Consider the following 16587-nt stretch of genomic DNA (forward strand, 5'->3'; position numbering starts at 1 on the left):
GCCGTGGTCGTTCGAGGAGCCGGACGCGGTCCCCGCGGGCCACTCGGACCAGCGCTGGGGCCGGGCCTGGCCAGACACAGGTGGTTTGGCTGCTTCTGGAGAACCCAGGCTCCGAGGGCGTCCGGCCGCCCGGGCCGGGAGAGAGGATGCGGCGGCGCTCCCGACTCGGGAGACCTGTTGGCCGCGGAGAAGCGGTGCTCCGGCGGCGCAGAGACGGGCGTCGAGGCCGCGGGCGCGGGGTGGCTGCGAGCGGCTCCCCGGGCCGGCCGCGCCCTGGTGCGGCTCTCGGCCCACCCTCGCCAGCCCCGCGGAGCCGGGCGGCCTCCGGCCCCGAGGCGAGCCGCTTCTCGGGGAGGGGGTTGCGCGGCCCCGCGGCTCGGGAGGCGGAGGGAGTGGGCCAGGATTGATGTCTAAATCAATGCCGTTTCTAGGCGCTTCTCTCTGCTCCTCTCCATCTTCCTCAAAGGCAAATCGCCTCCCGAGGGTGATTTCCTCTCCCTTCTCGAAGTCAGCGTGAGGAGAGTGGAAAGCGCAGCCCCACGCGAGGCACCGCGGGGCAGGAGGATCTGGAATAAGCCCCCCAATGGAGCGCCTCAGCGGAGCGCCCTGCTGGTCCCCAGGCTACCCGCGCTTACTCCCTACACCGAGTTCCTGCTTCCTCACGCCGAGCCGCTCTCCCAGCGGCGGCACAGGGCGAGGCCTGTCCCCTGGCTGCCCTCCCGGCTCCCAACTGGGCCCCCAATTTGATGGGATCCGGTAGGGGAGACCCCTAGTCTCCGACGCCAAGCCGGGCCCTGCTCAGGCAGGCCTGGCTGCTTCTGATTTAATTATTCACTGATGAATTAGACAGCTGCAATTGTCGTGAAAAATCAGCGGTCACTATTGATTCCGGGAGCGAGTGGGGGTGGGGAGGCCGCGGGGTGCGGGGAAGGGAGGGGAGTCGGCCCCGAGCCTCGGGTGCCTTCGACCGGGCGCCCTGGCCTGGCTCCCCGCCTGGGCCCGGGTCGCGCTCGCGGCAGGGTCGGGCCACCGGGACTCGGGCTCCTCTCCTCGAGCTAGGCCCGGCGGGGCCGGGATCGGGGGCCAGGCTCGGATCCCTCCTCCGGCCTGCTCTCGCCCCCTCGGGAGGCGAGGACACCGGGCCGGGGCTGGGGAGACGCTCCCCCGAGGCCTGCCTGCCAGGCCACCCCCAGCAGGCTTCCCAGGCCTGGCGCGGCTCCCCGGCCCGGCGCCCGCGTTCTGGCGGCGGAAGGGCGGGCCACGGGCGCTTCCGGTCCCCGCGCTCCGGGCGCTGGTTTTGTACGACCGCCGCCGGGCTGCAGGCGCGGCCCCGCGAGGCGCAGAGGCTCGCAGGGCCGCGCCTTCCCCCGCGCGCCGGCCGACCGGCCCGGGACGGCGTGTCCGAGCACATGCCGTCCTCCTCGTGGGCAGGGCGAGCGGCGTTCGGTCGATAATGGTGAGTTCCCGCCGCCCGAGCAACAAGTCTCGGTGTCCTCGAGGCGAGAGCCAGGAGCCCCGAGGGCAGTGCAGGCGGCTTCCGTCTCCTTTGCTCAGGAACTGGGTCAGGAGTGTTGTCCTGAGGAAGATTAGCTGTGTTCTCCGAGCCGCGAGCCGACACAACTGTGTGCGGAGTACACGCTAAAGAAGCCATTACGGTTCTATAGACACAAAAATGTACAAGGATTTGATGGATTCAGATAGTGTAGGAAAAGCTCCCCTCCCCCATCTATATCAGAAAAGCACTGGGAGCCGGGGCTGGGGGTGGGGGTGGGGGGTAGTCTTTTGGTCTATACAGTTTATGTTTTCCTCTTGGGTCGTCTTAAAGCCGTGTGGTTTACATTACAATTTGAAATTGCTTTTTACACTACATTTTAGAGGAATCACAAATTATACAGGAAATTAATAGGCTCTGTAAAGCAAGGATAATACGACGTTTAACACGCCTCATCCCCAATGTTTCCTTTTTCTCTTTCTCTCTTCTTAAAACTACTTTTAAGTGTTTACTGTCTACTTTTGTTGGTGAAATGTGTTCTTCAGACTTTATCCGGGAAAGAGTTGAGTTCTGGCTCCCTGGAGATCAGATATAGAGTCAAAAAGGCACTACATTGCCTGCTTCATAATCCATGGGGCTGAGTATAGGTCACTGAACACAAAATGGCCTTTCCTCTCTTGCTTACTGAGATGGTTTAATGGATTTTGTAATGGTTTCCAACTATCAGCCGGGGGAGACCTGGTTTTGGGGCTTTGTGTTCACATAAACCAAATACAATGCACTATGTTAATATGCACTTTGCCTCATCAACGGAAATTGGTAACAAGGGAGTGGAATTTCTTAGGGCAATTCTGAAACATCATGTTTCAATACACCATGTTTCAAACATGGCTTGTAAGTATAAATGTGAAAAGTCTTCAGAATTTTCCATTTTGTTGATTCTAGGCTTGAAAGATTTCTGAAAATCCTTTGAATAATATTCTATAGACATTGGCTACCAAACTATGATTGAATTTGAAAGCAGTTTTCAGTATTAATCCTCCCCCCTCCTTTTTTTTAAATCAGGGGATTTTGTGGGGGAAGGGATGAGTTATGGTTGATTTCAGCTTTCAGTAGAGTAGAGGTGGGGCGAATGGAAACATTTTTAAGAATTCACAAACCAAGAAAGGTTAAATACAGTCATCTGATCAAAATAAAGATTTTTGTGTTATGAAGGGACACAGTTTTTGCCTTTGCAGATGCTGTTCCTTCTAAGTCCCTGAACCCTTTCCACCCACATTGCCCCCCCCAATGTCAGCTCCTATCTGAAGTTTCAGTTGCCTATTTAAAGACTTTTTTGAAGCTATTTCTAAATCTAATTTCTTTTGAATAAAATTATTTCACTTTTTTCATTTTTCATACTCATACTTAGTTTTTCTCCCTAGCTCTTATTTTAAACTCCTCTTTTGAGAGCTTTTACTTAGTCAAATTGCTTATTACTTAAGTGGTATTACTCATAGTGGAACTGACACCATGAGATATTATGGCAGACTTTGAGAAATGAAGTCTAACCCTAGTTTAGTTAAAAAAAATTTTTTTTTTTTTGTATTTGATTCTTGCATTAAAAAGAACTTGCTTTGGTTAAATATCATAACTTAAATATTGGAAATAAATGGGGTAGCAACCGGATGCAGAATAAGGGGGAGTTTTTGAAAACTGTAAGTGTTATACAGAAAATTACGATAGTGATTAATTGCTTCATTAATTTATTTGTTCATTTAAGAAATATTTACCAAATGCCTACTATGAGCCTATTAGAGTTTTTTGGTTATAAGCAAAAGAAGCCACCTTAAACCAACTTAAGTAGAAAAGAACTTCCATGGCAAAACCCAGGTAGCTCACAGAAACAATAGGAATGCAGGAGATTCAAGCTTGAAAAAGAAGGAATGACCAGGGGAGACTAGGAGCTGGAGGAATCCACGCAATAGCCTGGCTAGGAAACCTCTGCGGATACTGCTGTCTCTGTCACTGCCTCCAGGAGTAACTTCTCTGCTATCCCTGTGTTTTTATGTTGCCTCCACAAGAGCCAGTTGGGGGCTGTCCTAACTACCAGAAGGTGAGAATCGGGTCACTGCATTCTACCTATACTGCATACTGTAGGGAGTTACTTAAATAAGAAGGGTGTTTGGATCACGGGCAGCAAAAACCAGAAAACAAGCAAAAAGCACCCAGAAATATGTTACCACATAGGTGCTGGAGATAAAACAATGAACAAGTTAGATGTGGACCCTGCTCTCATGAATCCTCTATTTTAGTGGAATATTTTATTTTATATTGCAAAATATTTATATTTATAATATTTAATATGAAATAATAAGATATTTAAAATATTTATATTTTAGGGCGCCTGGGTGGCTCAGATGGTTAAGCATCTGCCTTCGGCTCAGGTCATGATCCCAGCGTCCTGGGATTGAGTCCCGCATTGTGCTCCCTGCTCCTTGGGAGTCTGCTTCTCCCTCTGCCTCTCTCTCTCTCTCTGTCTCTCATGAATAAATAAATAAAATCTAAAAAAAAAAAAATTTATACTTTAAAATGTTTTGTAGTTGTACAAATCTTTTATTCCTTGTATAGAGGAGAAAAAAACCCCAATTATTCAGATCCCATCTCAAAGTAATGGACTCAATTTCCTTCTATTTTTTTTTTTTTCCTTCTTGTCTTTTGGATATGGTTGGATGTTGGTCAGGGCAAGTCAGAAAATACTGATGTAGGAAGTGCTGTGTCTAGTCCACTACCCTCAGTCTCAAGGTCAAGGATGTGGTGGAAACAAACTCTGGATCTGGAGGAGGAGCCCTGAATTCCAGTCACGTTTCTATTATTGTCTCCTTGTGACTTTGAGCTCCTTTCTGTAGATGCTCTCTGAGGTTCTTTCCATGCTTCAAGTCTGATTTGATATGGATCCCCTTTTATCCAAATGAGGTCTTTATGATGATTGGGTTAATTATCTGAGGGCTTTCTTTTAGATATCCTAAGTCCGAATCCAAGTAGTTATGGGGCTTATAGCCTTAAAAAGCTATTTTTTAAAAGATTTTATTTATTTATCTGAGAGTGAGAAGAGAGAGCGAGAGCATGAGGCGGGGGTGGGGGGAAGGCGCAAAGGGAGAGGGAGAAGCAGACTCCCCGCTGAGCAGGGAGCCCAACATGGGGCTCAATCCCAGGACCCTTGGAAATCCTGACCTGAGCCGGAGGCAGACTCTTAACCAACTGAGCCACCCAGGCGCCCCTTAAAAAGCTATTTCTGATGGGATAAATTTGTAATGATTAACTTCATATTCCAAAAAGCTTTTAAGATTCTCATTTTCAAAAATGAATTTTCTTTTATTTCTAATTCCAAGTGATCTAGTTCAGTGAATGGGCTTGTTGCTTTTCAGTTTCAGATTACATTCTGAGTCTTTGGTTTGTATTTGTAACTAATTTTCAGACCAAGAAAGGCAGAAGGAATAGAAGACAGGATGAGAGAACTGAAACTGTCATGATTTAAAGTAATTAGGGAGTCTAGAATTGCTTCAGAGTTATTCATTTTTTGGATATTTACTACAAAATTTTGACAGGTATTGCTTTTGAAGAGAATTTTAAGTTTTATGTGAAAAAAATTACTTGATGGGGCAAAAATCCTTATTTATTTATTTATTTATTTATTTATTTATTTATTTATTTATTTTAAAGATTTTATTTATTTATTTGACAGAGAGAGAGAACAAGTAGGCAGAGGCAGGCAGAAGGAGAGGGAGAAGCAGGCTCCCCGCTGAGCAGGGAGCCTGATGTAGGGCTTGATCCCAGGACCCCGGGATCATGACCTGAGCCGAAGGCAGCCGCTTAACCGACTGAGCCACCCAGGCGCCCCCAAAATCCTTTTTTAAACCCTATTTCTTCAAGGTGGAACCATGGTGATATTTACTATATCATCAAAGTGTCCTGACTGGAAAGATGTGGGAACAGTTTCAAGGGTCATGTTTAACATTAGGTTTGTTACACAATATAAGCAAACAGTGGCAACCCTGGATATTTTGTGTTCTTGGTATTCTGAAAAAAGCTGCGTGTCAATCAAATGAACCCATATTAAACCAGGGTCACTTGCCTTGTACATGAGCCCTATGTATGACCCATTGTATTTTATTTTATATTTTAATTTAAAAAATTTTAGAAGATTTATTTATTTTAGGGAGAGATCAAGTGAGCAAGTGGGAAGAGGGACAGAGGGAGAGAATCTTCAAGCCGACTCCCCACTGAGTGCGGAGCCCCACCTAGGCTCAATCTCCTGACCCTGAAATCATGACCTGAGCCTAAATCAAGAGTCAGCTGTTTAGCAGATTGAGCCACCCAGGTGCCCCTTTAATTTTTGTTTTCTTAGAGTAATCTCTATACCCAACATGGGACTCAATCTCATAATCCCAAAATCAAGAGTTGCATGCATGCTCCACTAACTAAGCCAGGCAGGCCTCCCCTGTATGACCCATTTTAAAAGTGAGTAATTCCTTGGGAAACCAGTCATTTAAAAACATATATACTTAAGATATTGATTTCTGCATTTTGGGGTTGGGTGGGTGGAGTCAAGTTGGCCGTGGGAAGAGTTACATATAGGAGTTTGTTGATCCATAATGGGGTAAGATTTTTCCTTTGCTAATTCCCTCCTTCCTTATGACATTTCAAAATCCTACTCGTCCTTTAATACTCTGTTTGTAAACTTTCTGGGTGAGATCATTAGTAGGAAATGGCTTTTATGTTGCAACCCTAGTACATATATATGCACATTTCAGGAATGAGATACTTTAAAAAAAAAGATTTTATTTATTTGAGAGAGAGAGAGAAAGAGAGTATGGGTGTGCACAAGAGGGGGACGGGTGGAGGGAGAGGGAGAAGCAGACTCCCTGCTGAGCAGGGAGCCTCCAGGCTGCACCCCAGGACCCTGAGATCATGACCTGTGCCAAAGGCAGATGCCCAACCCACTGAGCCACCCCAGGCACCCCTGAGATACATCTTTTTTTTTTTTTTTTTAAATGCCTTATTGTAGCCAAACCTATATTTGAAATTAATTACTAAAATGTAGAGCCCGGTCTGATGGTTCAGAGATGTGTTGTTTTCTTCTCTGTATAACATTTGTTTTTCTTACTGCTCATTCAGTACCTGTCAACTAAAGCTTGGCATTATTATTTGTGTATGGAGTTCATTGACTGTTTTAGATGGTAAGCACTTGAGGATGCCATCGGGGAGGGAAATCTGCAGTGGTATGCCATAGGGCTCTTGATCCTATCTTGTTAAATGTTTTTATTAAAGTCTTTACTGAAGGTCAAATTTGTAGGTGACACAGAGCTCGCAGCCATAGCTAATATGATTCAAATCAAGATTCAAAGTGAAATGTGAAATTACATGACGTAATTTAACAAAGACAGTAGAAAACCCCTTTACTGAAACTGAAAAATATAAATCAAAGGAGATGTAGAGATTAACATACGATAAATGCAAACCATCCGAAAGTGTTAGGCTGCATACAAAAACACTAATTTAAGTTTAGGCTCCATTAATAGGAACATGATATATAGCTTACAAGGAAGTGAACAGTTTCCCTGCATTCTGGGCTGGAGATTTATCTAGCTCTGGCTACCTTATTTTATTATACACATTGATAAGTGAGAGATTAGCATGGGCTGTCAGGATGTAAGGGAAGAAGAAACTATACTTTATGTGGAAGTTAGAGCAAATGTTTAGCCTAGAGAAGAGGCAAATGATGTGGTATGTGATTGCCACTTCAAATATTTGCCTAGCTGTCATGTGACAGAGGGGCTATGTAGAGCAGTGTTTCCTGCTCCCCAGGGCAGAGTTAGAACTAAAGGGTAAAAGTGACAGAAGATCTGACTTTGATCCTCATACTTAAGGTTTTCCAAGAGTGCAGTGAGTTGCCCCATGAAGGAGTGAATTCTTCACCCATAGGAGTATTTTGCAAAGGCTGAGTGACTGTCTGAATAGGATGCTATTTATTAGTAGGGATCAGCTGAGTTAGGTGACAGTTTGAAATAAATGATCTCTCTGGTTGAATTCCAGAATTTGCTGAATTGAATATAAAAAAATATTTTGAAAGTGATTTTATATAGATGATTTAAAGAGATAGAGTAATATTAATATTCAAATTTGTAAGAACTTTGCATGTACATGTAAGCATTTTCTATCTCAAGGCACTGTAAACCCATTCCCCTTTTTATCAAAAATACAACTTTATTTTTATCTGCATTTTTAAAATCCAAAATCAGCTCTGAAAACCAGAAGTTTTTTGAATCTCATGTTGAAATAACCTTAACTGAACTGATGTGAGACCATTCAGTGTTTATTCCCCTTAGACTGAACATTCATACATACTCTGCAGAAATAATTATTGTGTTTGATTACAGGGTGCTGTCCCAGACTCTGCTGGGGGTTATATAATATACAATTTTTACCATGAACACCTTTCAAATATCTGAAACATTTTCAATTTTAAATCTATCTCCAAAGGATTTGGATTGTTATTATTAGCTATCCTACAATCAGATAGGTCTTGTTTTCTCAGGGTAACGAATCCATTGGCCAGAAATCTACATAAGCTATATTACTTCCCCACACTAGAATGATTCTCAATAACTATTATCTGGTCCCTAAAACTTGTCACAGGAGGAATTTGCTGTATGAGCCAAATTTATATAATGAAACAAATTAAGTTGCTCTGCCATTTCCATATTTATTTTTTGAAGAGGTCAGTGGCAGAAATTTTCAGTGTCAAGGGTCTCCTCTCAAAGCATATTTGATATTACTTTGGGCTGGCTCTGGGTGACAATATCACACTTTTCTGGTCTAGGTGGAGGATATAGTAGGATCAGTTAATTAATGGCCTTCATTTTGCATCTTTTCTGTAACTATTACTCATCCATAGACATTTATGGAACACCTACTCCAGTCTAACCCTAAGCTAGTCAACAGTGTTACAAAGATGAATGAGGTGAAGATAGTAGCCCTAATATGCTCACACACTCATTTGATCCTCAAAACCAATCTGTAGGATAAGCAGGGCAGATATTACTGTTCTTATTTTAAAGATGAAAAAAATGGGAGGATCAGGGAAGTTGAGTGACTTGTTTAGGATCACACATTTAGTAAGTGGTAGAACAGGACTTGAATCTAAGGCTTTAATCCAGTCTACTTATTTATTTATTTTTGGCCATATAGATCTTTTATGTATTTATTTATTTTTATTTTTTTCAATTTTTAGTTAACATATAATGTATTATTTGTTTCAGGGGTACAGGTCTGTGATTCCATCAGTCTTACACAATCCCCAGCACTCACCATAGCACATACCCTCCCCAATGTCCATCCCCCAGCCACCCCATCCCTTCCATCCCCCTCCACTCCAGCAACCCTCAGTTTGTTTTCTGAGATTAAGAGTGTCTTATGGTTTGTCTCCCTCTCTGGTTTCATCTTGTTTCACTTTTCCCTCCCTTCCTCTATGACCCTCTGTCTTGTTTCTCAAATTCCGCCTATCAGTGAGATCATATGATAATTACCTTTCTCTGATTGACTTATTTCACTTAGTATAATACCCTCTAGTTCCATCCACATCATTGCAAATGGCACAATTTCATCTTTTTGATGGCTGCATAATATTCCATTGTATATATATACCATATCTTCTTTATCCATTCATCTGTTGATGGACATCTAGGCTCTTTCTATAGTTTGGCTATTGTGGACATTGCTGCTTATAAACTTTGGGGTGCACGTGCCCATTCAGATCACTACTTTTGTATCTTTGGGGTAAATACCCAGTACTGCAATTGCTGGGTTGTAGGATAGCTCTATTTTCAACTTTTTGAAGAACCTCCAGTCTACTTATTTTTCCATGTATATGGAGAACCTATTGTTTGTGATACAAAATGTATCTTCTCACTCAACCCTTATCATAGACATTTACTTTTACTTGGCTGCTCAGAATTTATACCCACCTTTTGTTTGGAAAATGCTTTGTGAAATGAGTTATTATGGAAGATGGGTCTCCACCTTCTTCCTATGAAAGCCAGAATGCCAACTCTCCCTTCATCATCATCCTGTGGTAGTTGGGACTCAGGAATATCAACTAAGCTCAGCCAATTAAATACACTTCTCTGGCAGGAAGACACCAAAGAACAAAAGAATGGATACAGCCTAGAATTCATGCTGTTGAAGCTGGTGTAGCAGTGGCAGCTTATCAACCAGGTTGGTGCTTTGGCTCTGACTCCTTGTACTTAAACTTCATTGATTTCAGACCATTTTCTGGATTTGGTTCTCATCCCCTTTGTTCTAGGCTATGAGGTGTCTGATTTCCTTTCACTAAATTTGTCTGCAAATTTAGCCCGAGTCAGTTTCTGTTGTTTCCAACCAGGAATTTTGACTAGATGAGATCCATCTTATAGAAGAGGTGATGAAAATTGGTCCTATTTTGGACGTATTTTGAAAAGGAACTTGACAGTTTGTTGAGGGATTGGATGTGGAATGTGAGAGAAAGCAAATAAGGATGACTTCATCATTTCTGGTCTGAGTAATTGAATCAGCTTGCCATCGGTTCCAGTTTTTTATTAACTACAAACCACCCCTACAATAGTGGACTAAAACAACAACCATTTCTGTTGTCTTTTAAAAATGTCATTGGCTTGGGCTTTTTACAGGATAATTGTTGGGGGTTTTGAAAGGGAGAGCTTCCTGAGGGTGAACATTTCAGGAGAACCAGGAAGAAAGTCCATGGCTTTTTATGACTGAGCCTCAGAATCACTTAGTGTCACTTCCCCCATGTTCTATGGCTAGAATTATGCACAGGCTTGTCCAGATTCAAAGAGGTGGGGACACTGAGGTATCAAAGAACTTAGAGGCTTGATTTAAAACTATCATGCCATTTATTAGAGAGTTCTAAGAGAGCTTTCTTTTTCTTAGAAGCCCTAGAGGAAGACAAGGAGAGGAACAAGTTGAGATGGGAGATCACGTGCTTGAATATGTTAAGTGTCAATGTCTATTAGGTGTTCAAGAGGAGATATTCGGTAGGCATTTGGATGTGAGTCAGGAGTGCAGGTAAGAAATTGAGGCTAAAGTTATACATTTAAGAGTTGTATGTGTATGAATGGTTTGTAAAGCCATGGGACTGGTTGAGATAGATCATCTAGAGATGTAGCTTTGTAATGTTTTGAAATCAGGGAATGTGATGCCTCCAACTTTGTTGTTCTTGCTCAGAATTGCTTTGGCCACTCAGGGTCTTTTGTGGTTCTGAATGAATTTTAGGATTCTTTTTTCTATTTCAGTAAAAAATGCCATTGGGATTTTGATGGAAACCGTTGAATCTATAGATCACTTTGGGAAGTATGGATATTTTAACAATATCAGTTCTTCCGTTGCCTGAACAGGGGATGTCCTTCTGTTTATCTGTGACTTTAAAAATTTCTTTTGTCATTGTTTTGTAGTTTTTAATGTACAAGTCTTTCACCTCTCCTGTTAAGCTTATTCCTAACTCTTTTATTTTTTTCAATGCTATTGTAAGTGGAATTGTTTTCTTAATTTCCTTTTCAGATAGGTTGTTAATTTTTGTATGTTGATTTTGTATTTTGTTACTTTACTGAATTTGCTTAATCTAACAGTTTTTGTAGAGTCTTTAGGGTTTTCTATGTACAAGATCATGTTATCTGCAAGCAGATAGTTTTACTTCTTCCTTTCTGATTTGGATGGCTTTTATTTCTTTTTCTTGCCTAATCAAGACTAAGACATCTGGTACTGTGTTGAATAGGAGAAGTGAGAGTGGGCATTCTTGCCTTGTTCTGGATCTTAGAGGAAAGCTTTCAACTTTTCATTGTTGAGTATGATGTTAGCTATGAGCTTTTCATAAATGGACTTTATTGTATTGAGGTAAGCTACTTCTGTACCTAATTTGTTGAGAGTTTTTACCACGAAAGGGTGTCGAATATTGTCAAATGCTTTTTCTGCATGCATTGCAATGACTGTGTGATTTTTAGCCTTTGTTCTATTAGTGTGGTATATTACATTGATTGATTTGCATGTATTGAACTATCCTTGAATCCCAGGGATAAACTCTACTTGGTCATGATGTATGATTCTTTTCATATGCTTTTGCATTCATTTTACCAGTATTTTGTTGAGAATTTTTACATCAATGTTTATCAGGATATTGACCTATAGTTTTCTTTTCTTGTGTAATCTTTTTTTGGCTTTGGTGTAAGTTTGAAGCTGTCCTCATAGAATGAATTTAAAAGTGTTTCTTCTAATTTTGGAAGACTTTAGAAAGGATTCGTGTTAATTCTTTAAATGTTTTGTAGAATTCACCCATGAAACCATCTGGTCCTGGGCTTTTCTGTGTTGGAGGTTTTTTGATTACTTTTTAAATCTCTTTATTTGTTTTTGGTATGTTCAGACTTTCTATTTTTCTTGATTCAGTTTTGGTAGGTTGTATGTGTTTAGGAATTTCTCCATTTCCTCTAGATTGTCCAATTTGTTGGCATATACTTGTTCATAATAGTCCCTTATGACCTTTTTATTTCTGGGGGATCAGTTATAATGTCTCCTCTGTATTTCTGACTGAGTCTTCTCTCCCTCTCTCTTTTTTTAAAAGGTTTTATTTATTTGAGAGAGACAGAGCACAAGCAGGGGGAGCAGCAGAGGGAGAGGGAGAGGCAGGCTCACCACTGAGCAAGGAGCCTGATGTGGGGCTCAATCCCAGGACCCTGGGATCATGACCTGAGCCGAAGGCAGATGCTTGACTGACTGAGCCACCCAGGTGGCACTCATCAGTTTTTAAAAATGTTTTTCTATTTTTCAATTCATTTATTTCTGCTCTACTGTTTATTATTTCCTTCTTTCTCCTAATTTGGGGGGGCTTTGTTTGTTCTTTTTCTGGTTCTTGAGGTGTAAAAGTAGGTTGTTTATTTGAAATCTTTCTTCTTTTTCAATATAGGGTGTTTATTGCTATGAACTTCCCTTTTAGTACTGCTTTTGTTGCATCTTACAAATTTTGGTATGTTGTGTTTTCATTTTTATTGAGATATTTTGAGCTGTTTTCTAATTTCCTTTTTTATTTCTTCTTAGGCCCAATAGTTATTTGAGTGTGTTGTTTAATTTCCACGTGTTTGTGAATTTTCCTATATTCTTTCTATTGTTGACATCTAGTGTCAATCCATAGTAATTGGAAAAGATACCTTGAATTTACTCTCTTTTCTTAAATTTGTTAAGACTTATTTTATGACCTAGCATGTGATCTATCCTGGAGAATGTTCCATATGCACTTGAATGAATATTCAGCTGCTGGGGGTGGAATGTTCTTTATATGTCTGTTAGGCCCATTTGATCTGCAGTGTTGTTCAGTTCTATTGTTTCTTCACTGATTTTCTGTCTGGATGGTCTATCTGTTTTAGAGAGTGGGTATAGAAGTCTCCTATTATTGTAATGCTATGCATATTTCTGTCCAGATCTGCCAGTGTTTACTTTATACATTTATATTTAGGTGGTTTGATGTATATATATTTATAATTGTTATATCTTCCTGTTGAATTGATCCTTTAATCATTATTTAATTGTTTTTATATTATTATATAATAGCCTTCTTGTTGTGTTCACCCTTTTATCTTACATATGGCTTTTGTCTCTTGTGACAGTTTTTGACTTAAAGTCTATTTTGTCTGATATAAGTATAACCACCCTGCTCTCTTTTCATTTCAATTTGCATGGAATATCTTTCTCCACTCTTGCATTTTCAGCTTATATGTGTTCTTAAGTCTAAAGGAGTCACTTGTAGACAGCATATAGTTGGGTCTTATATATTTTATCAATTCAGCTACTCAGTGTCTTTTGATTGGGGAGTTTAGTCCATTTACATTTAAGGTAGTTATTGATAGGTAAGGACTTAGTATGGCTCTTTTGTTAGTTTTTTTTGTAGTCCTTCTGTTCTCTTGTCTTTCTTTATGGTTTGATAATTTTTCTGGTGATATGCCTTGATTCCTTTTTCTTTATCTTCTGTGTATCTAATGTATCTTTTTTTGCTCGTTACCATGGGGTTCATATTGACCATTTTATAGTTAAAGCAGTCTGTTTTAAGCTGATAACAATTTCAATCACATACAAAAACTCTTCACTTTACGCCCCCATTTACAATTTATGTAATCAATATCAGATTTTACTTCTTTCTCTGTTGTGCTGAATTGACAAATTTCTGTGGTTATAGTTATTTTTACTACATTTACCTTTTAATTTATATAACCAGTGTTAAAAGTGATTTACATGCCACTACTGCAGTATTAGAATATTCTCTTTGTCTTTATATTTACTGTTAGTAGTGAGATTTTTGCTTTTGTATGCTGTCATTTTGTTGTTTAACTTCTTTTTGTTCAACTTGAAGAACTCTCTTTAGCCTTTCTTGTAAGGCCCATCTAGTGGAGATGAACCCCCTTAGTTTTTGTTTGTCTCCTACATTCTTTTTTTTTATTGTCTATAAGAAACTGACTTTATTATTTTATTTTATTATTATTTTTTAATTTAAATTCAATTAATAGCATATAATGTATTATTTGTTTCATGGGTACAGGTCTGTGATTCATCAGTCTTATATAATACCCAGTGCTCATCCTACATTCTTAAAGGATAATTTTTCTGGGTACAATATTCTGGGTTGGAAGATTTTTCTTCTTTTAGTACCTTGAATATATCATCCCATTCTCTCCTGGTTTGCAAGGTTTCTGCTGAGCAATATGCTTTATAGGGTGGGGAGAGTTTCTCTTGCATGTAACAAGTTATTTTTTTCTTGTGGCTCTCAAAATTCTATTTTTCTTTGACTTTTTTTTTTAAGATTTTATTTATTTGAGAGAGAGAGCAAGAGGGCATGAGTGGGGGGCGAGGGGCAGAAGGAGAGGGAGAAGCAGACTCCCCAATGAGCAGTGAGCCCAACTTGGGACTTGATCCCAGACCCCAAGATCATGACCTGAGCCAAAGGCAGATGCTTAACTGACTGATCCACCCAGGCACCCCTCCTTTAAACATTTTTAAGCTATTTTAGTTCTTTTGTTTTTTCATACACATTTTAGGATAATCTTATTTATATCCACAAAAAATCTTCCTGAAGTTTTAATAGGAATTGTGTTAAACTTTTATATAAATTCAGGAATAATTAAAAAAAATAAATTCAGGAATAATAGACATCTTTATTATGCTGACTCTTCTAATCATGAACATAGTATATCACTCAATTTATTTATATTTTATTTGATTTATTTCATCTCAATGTGTAGTTTTCTGCAGTTCTATACACATTTTGTTATATTTTCCCTAAGAGTTTCATTTTGGCAGGTGATTGTAAGTTGTATTTTTAGTTTTGGTATCCATGTGTTCATTGCTATCTATAGACATATGATTATTTTTTGTGTTTATTTTGTCTCCTCCAACCTTGCTGAGCTTCCTTATTAGTTTTTTTCTTTAAATGGGAGGAGTCCTTAGGATTTTCTATGTAGACATTCATTGTCATCTGCAAATAAGGACGATTTTATGTCTTCCTTTATGATCTCTGGAAGTTTTATTTCTTTTCTTGCTTTATAGTACTGGCTAGAACTTCTAGTACTATGTTGAATGAGAGGGGTGAGAATGGACATCCTTGCCTTGTTCCTAAACTTGAAGGGGAACACATTTAGCCTTTCTTCATTTAGTATAACATTATTTGTAGGTGCTCTTTATAAAGTTGAGGAAGTTCTCCTATATTCCTGTTTTGACAAGAGTTTTATCATGAATGGGTGTTGAATTTTATCAAATAATTTTAGGCATTGATTGATATGATCATGTAATTTTTCTTCTTTTGTTTGTTAATAAGGTGGGTTACATTGTTTGATTTTCTAATATTGAATAGGCTTGCATCTCTGGAATAAACATCTTTTGGTCATTGTGATGACTAGTTATAGGTGTCATTATATGTGTCAACTTTACTGGACTAAAGGATACCCAGATAGCTGACAAAACACTATTTCTGAGTATGTCTGTGAGAGTGTTTCTAGAAGAGATTAGAATTTGAATTGGGTGAACTGAGTAAATCGTCTTCCTCAAAATACGTAGGCATCATCCAATCCATTAAGGGCCCAAATAGAAGAAGAAAAAAAAAAGCAGAGGAAGGGCAAATACTTGTTTAAAATAAAACAAAGAAAGAGGGAAAAAGAAACATAACACAGGCGGAACAAATAGTAAACAAATAATAAGATGGATGATACAAGTAATGTCAATAATTGCTTTAGATGTAAATGGACTTAATGCTTTAGCTAAAAGACAGCCATTATAAGACTGGATAAAAACCATAACCATATTAAGTGCTACTCATAAGAGATATACCTTAAACATAAAGATAGGAAGATTGAAAGAAAAAGGTGGGGAAAATATATATTTAATATTCAACAAAATAGACTTTAGGGAAGAAATACTATAATATTTCACATCAGCAAGGTTTTATGAAGACAAAAGGGCCAATCCAGTAGAAACAAAACAATATTGGAAAACTGTAACATTCTCTGTCAATAGTTGATAGTATAGACAGATTAAAAAAAAAAAAATCAGAAGGTTTTTGGAAGACCTAACAACATGCTGAACAAATTCGACTTAATTGACATATATAGAACCCTGCATTCAGTAATAACAAGAATGCATCTTAGTTTCAAGTACACGTAGAACATTTACCAAAATTAACTGTATGCTGGGACCTAAGTCAAATCTCAACAGATTTCAAAATTTTAATCATCCAGAGTATCATCTCTGACCACAGAGGATTTAAGCCTGAAATCAATTATAAAGATAACTAGAAAGTTCTTCAAAGTTTTGGGATTAGGCAGTGTGCTTTTAAATTAGCTTGGATCAAAGAAGAAAGCACAAAATATTTTGAATCAAATGTTAATGGAAATATGATTTAGCAAAACTTGGCAGATTCAACTAAAATTATGCTTAGAGATAAATTTATAGCATTAACTGCGAATCTTAGAGAAAAAAGACTGAAAATAAGTAATCTAAATATCCATCTCAAGATAGTAGAAAAATAATAG

This window comes from Mirounga leonina, unplaced genomic scaffold (genome assembly GCF_011800145.1).
Source record: "Mirounga leonina isolate KUSES-001 unplaced genomic scaffold, KU_Mleo_1.0 Mir_93, whole genome shotgun sequence".
NCBI lineage: Eukaryota > Metazoa > Chordata > Mammalia > Carnivora > Phocidae > Mirounga > Mirounga leonina.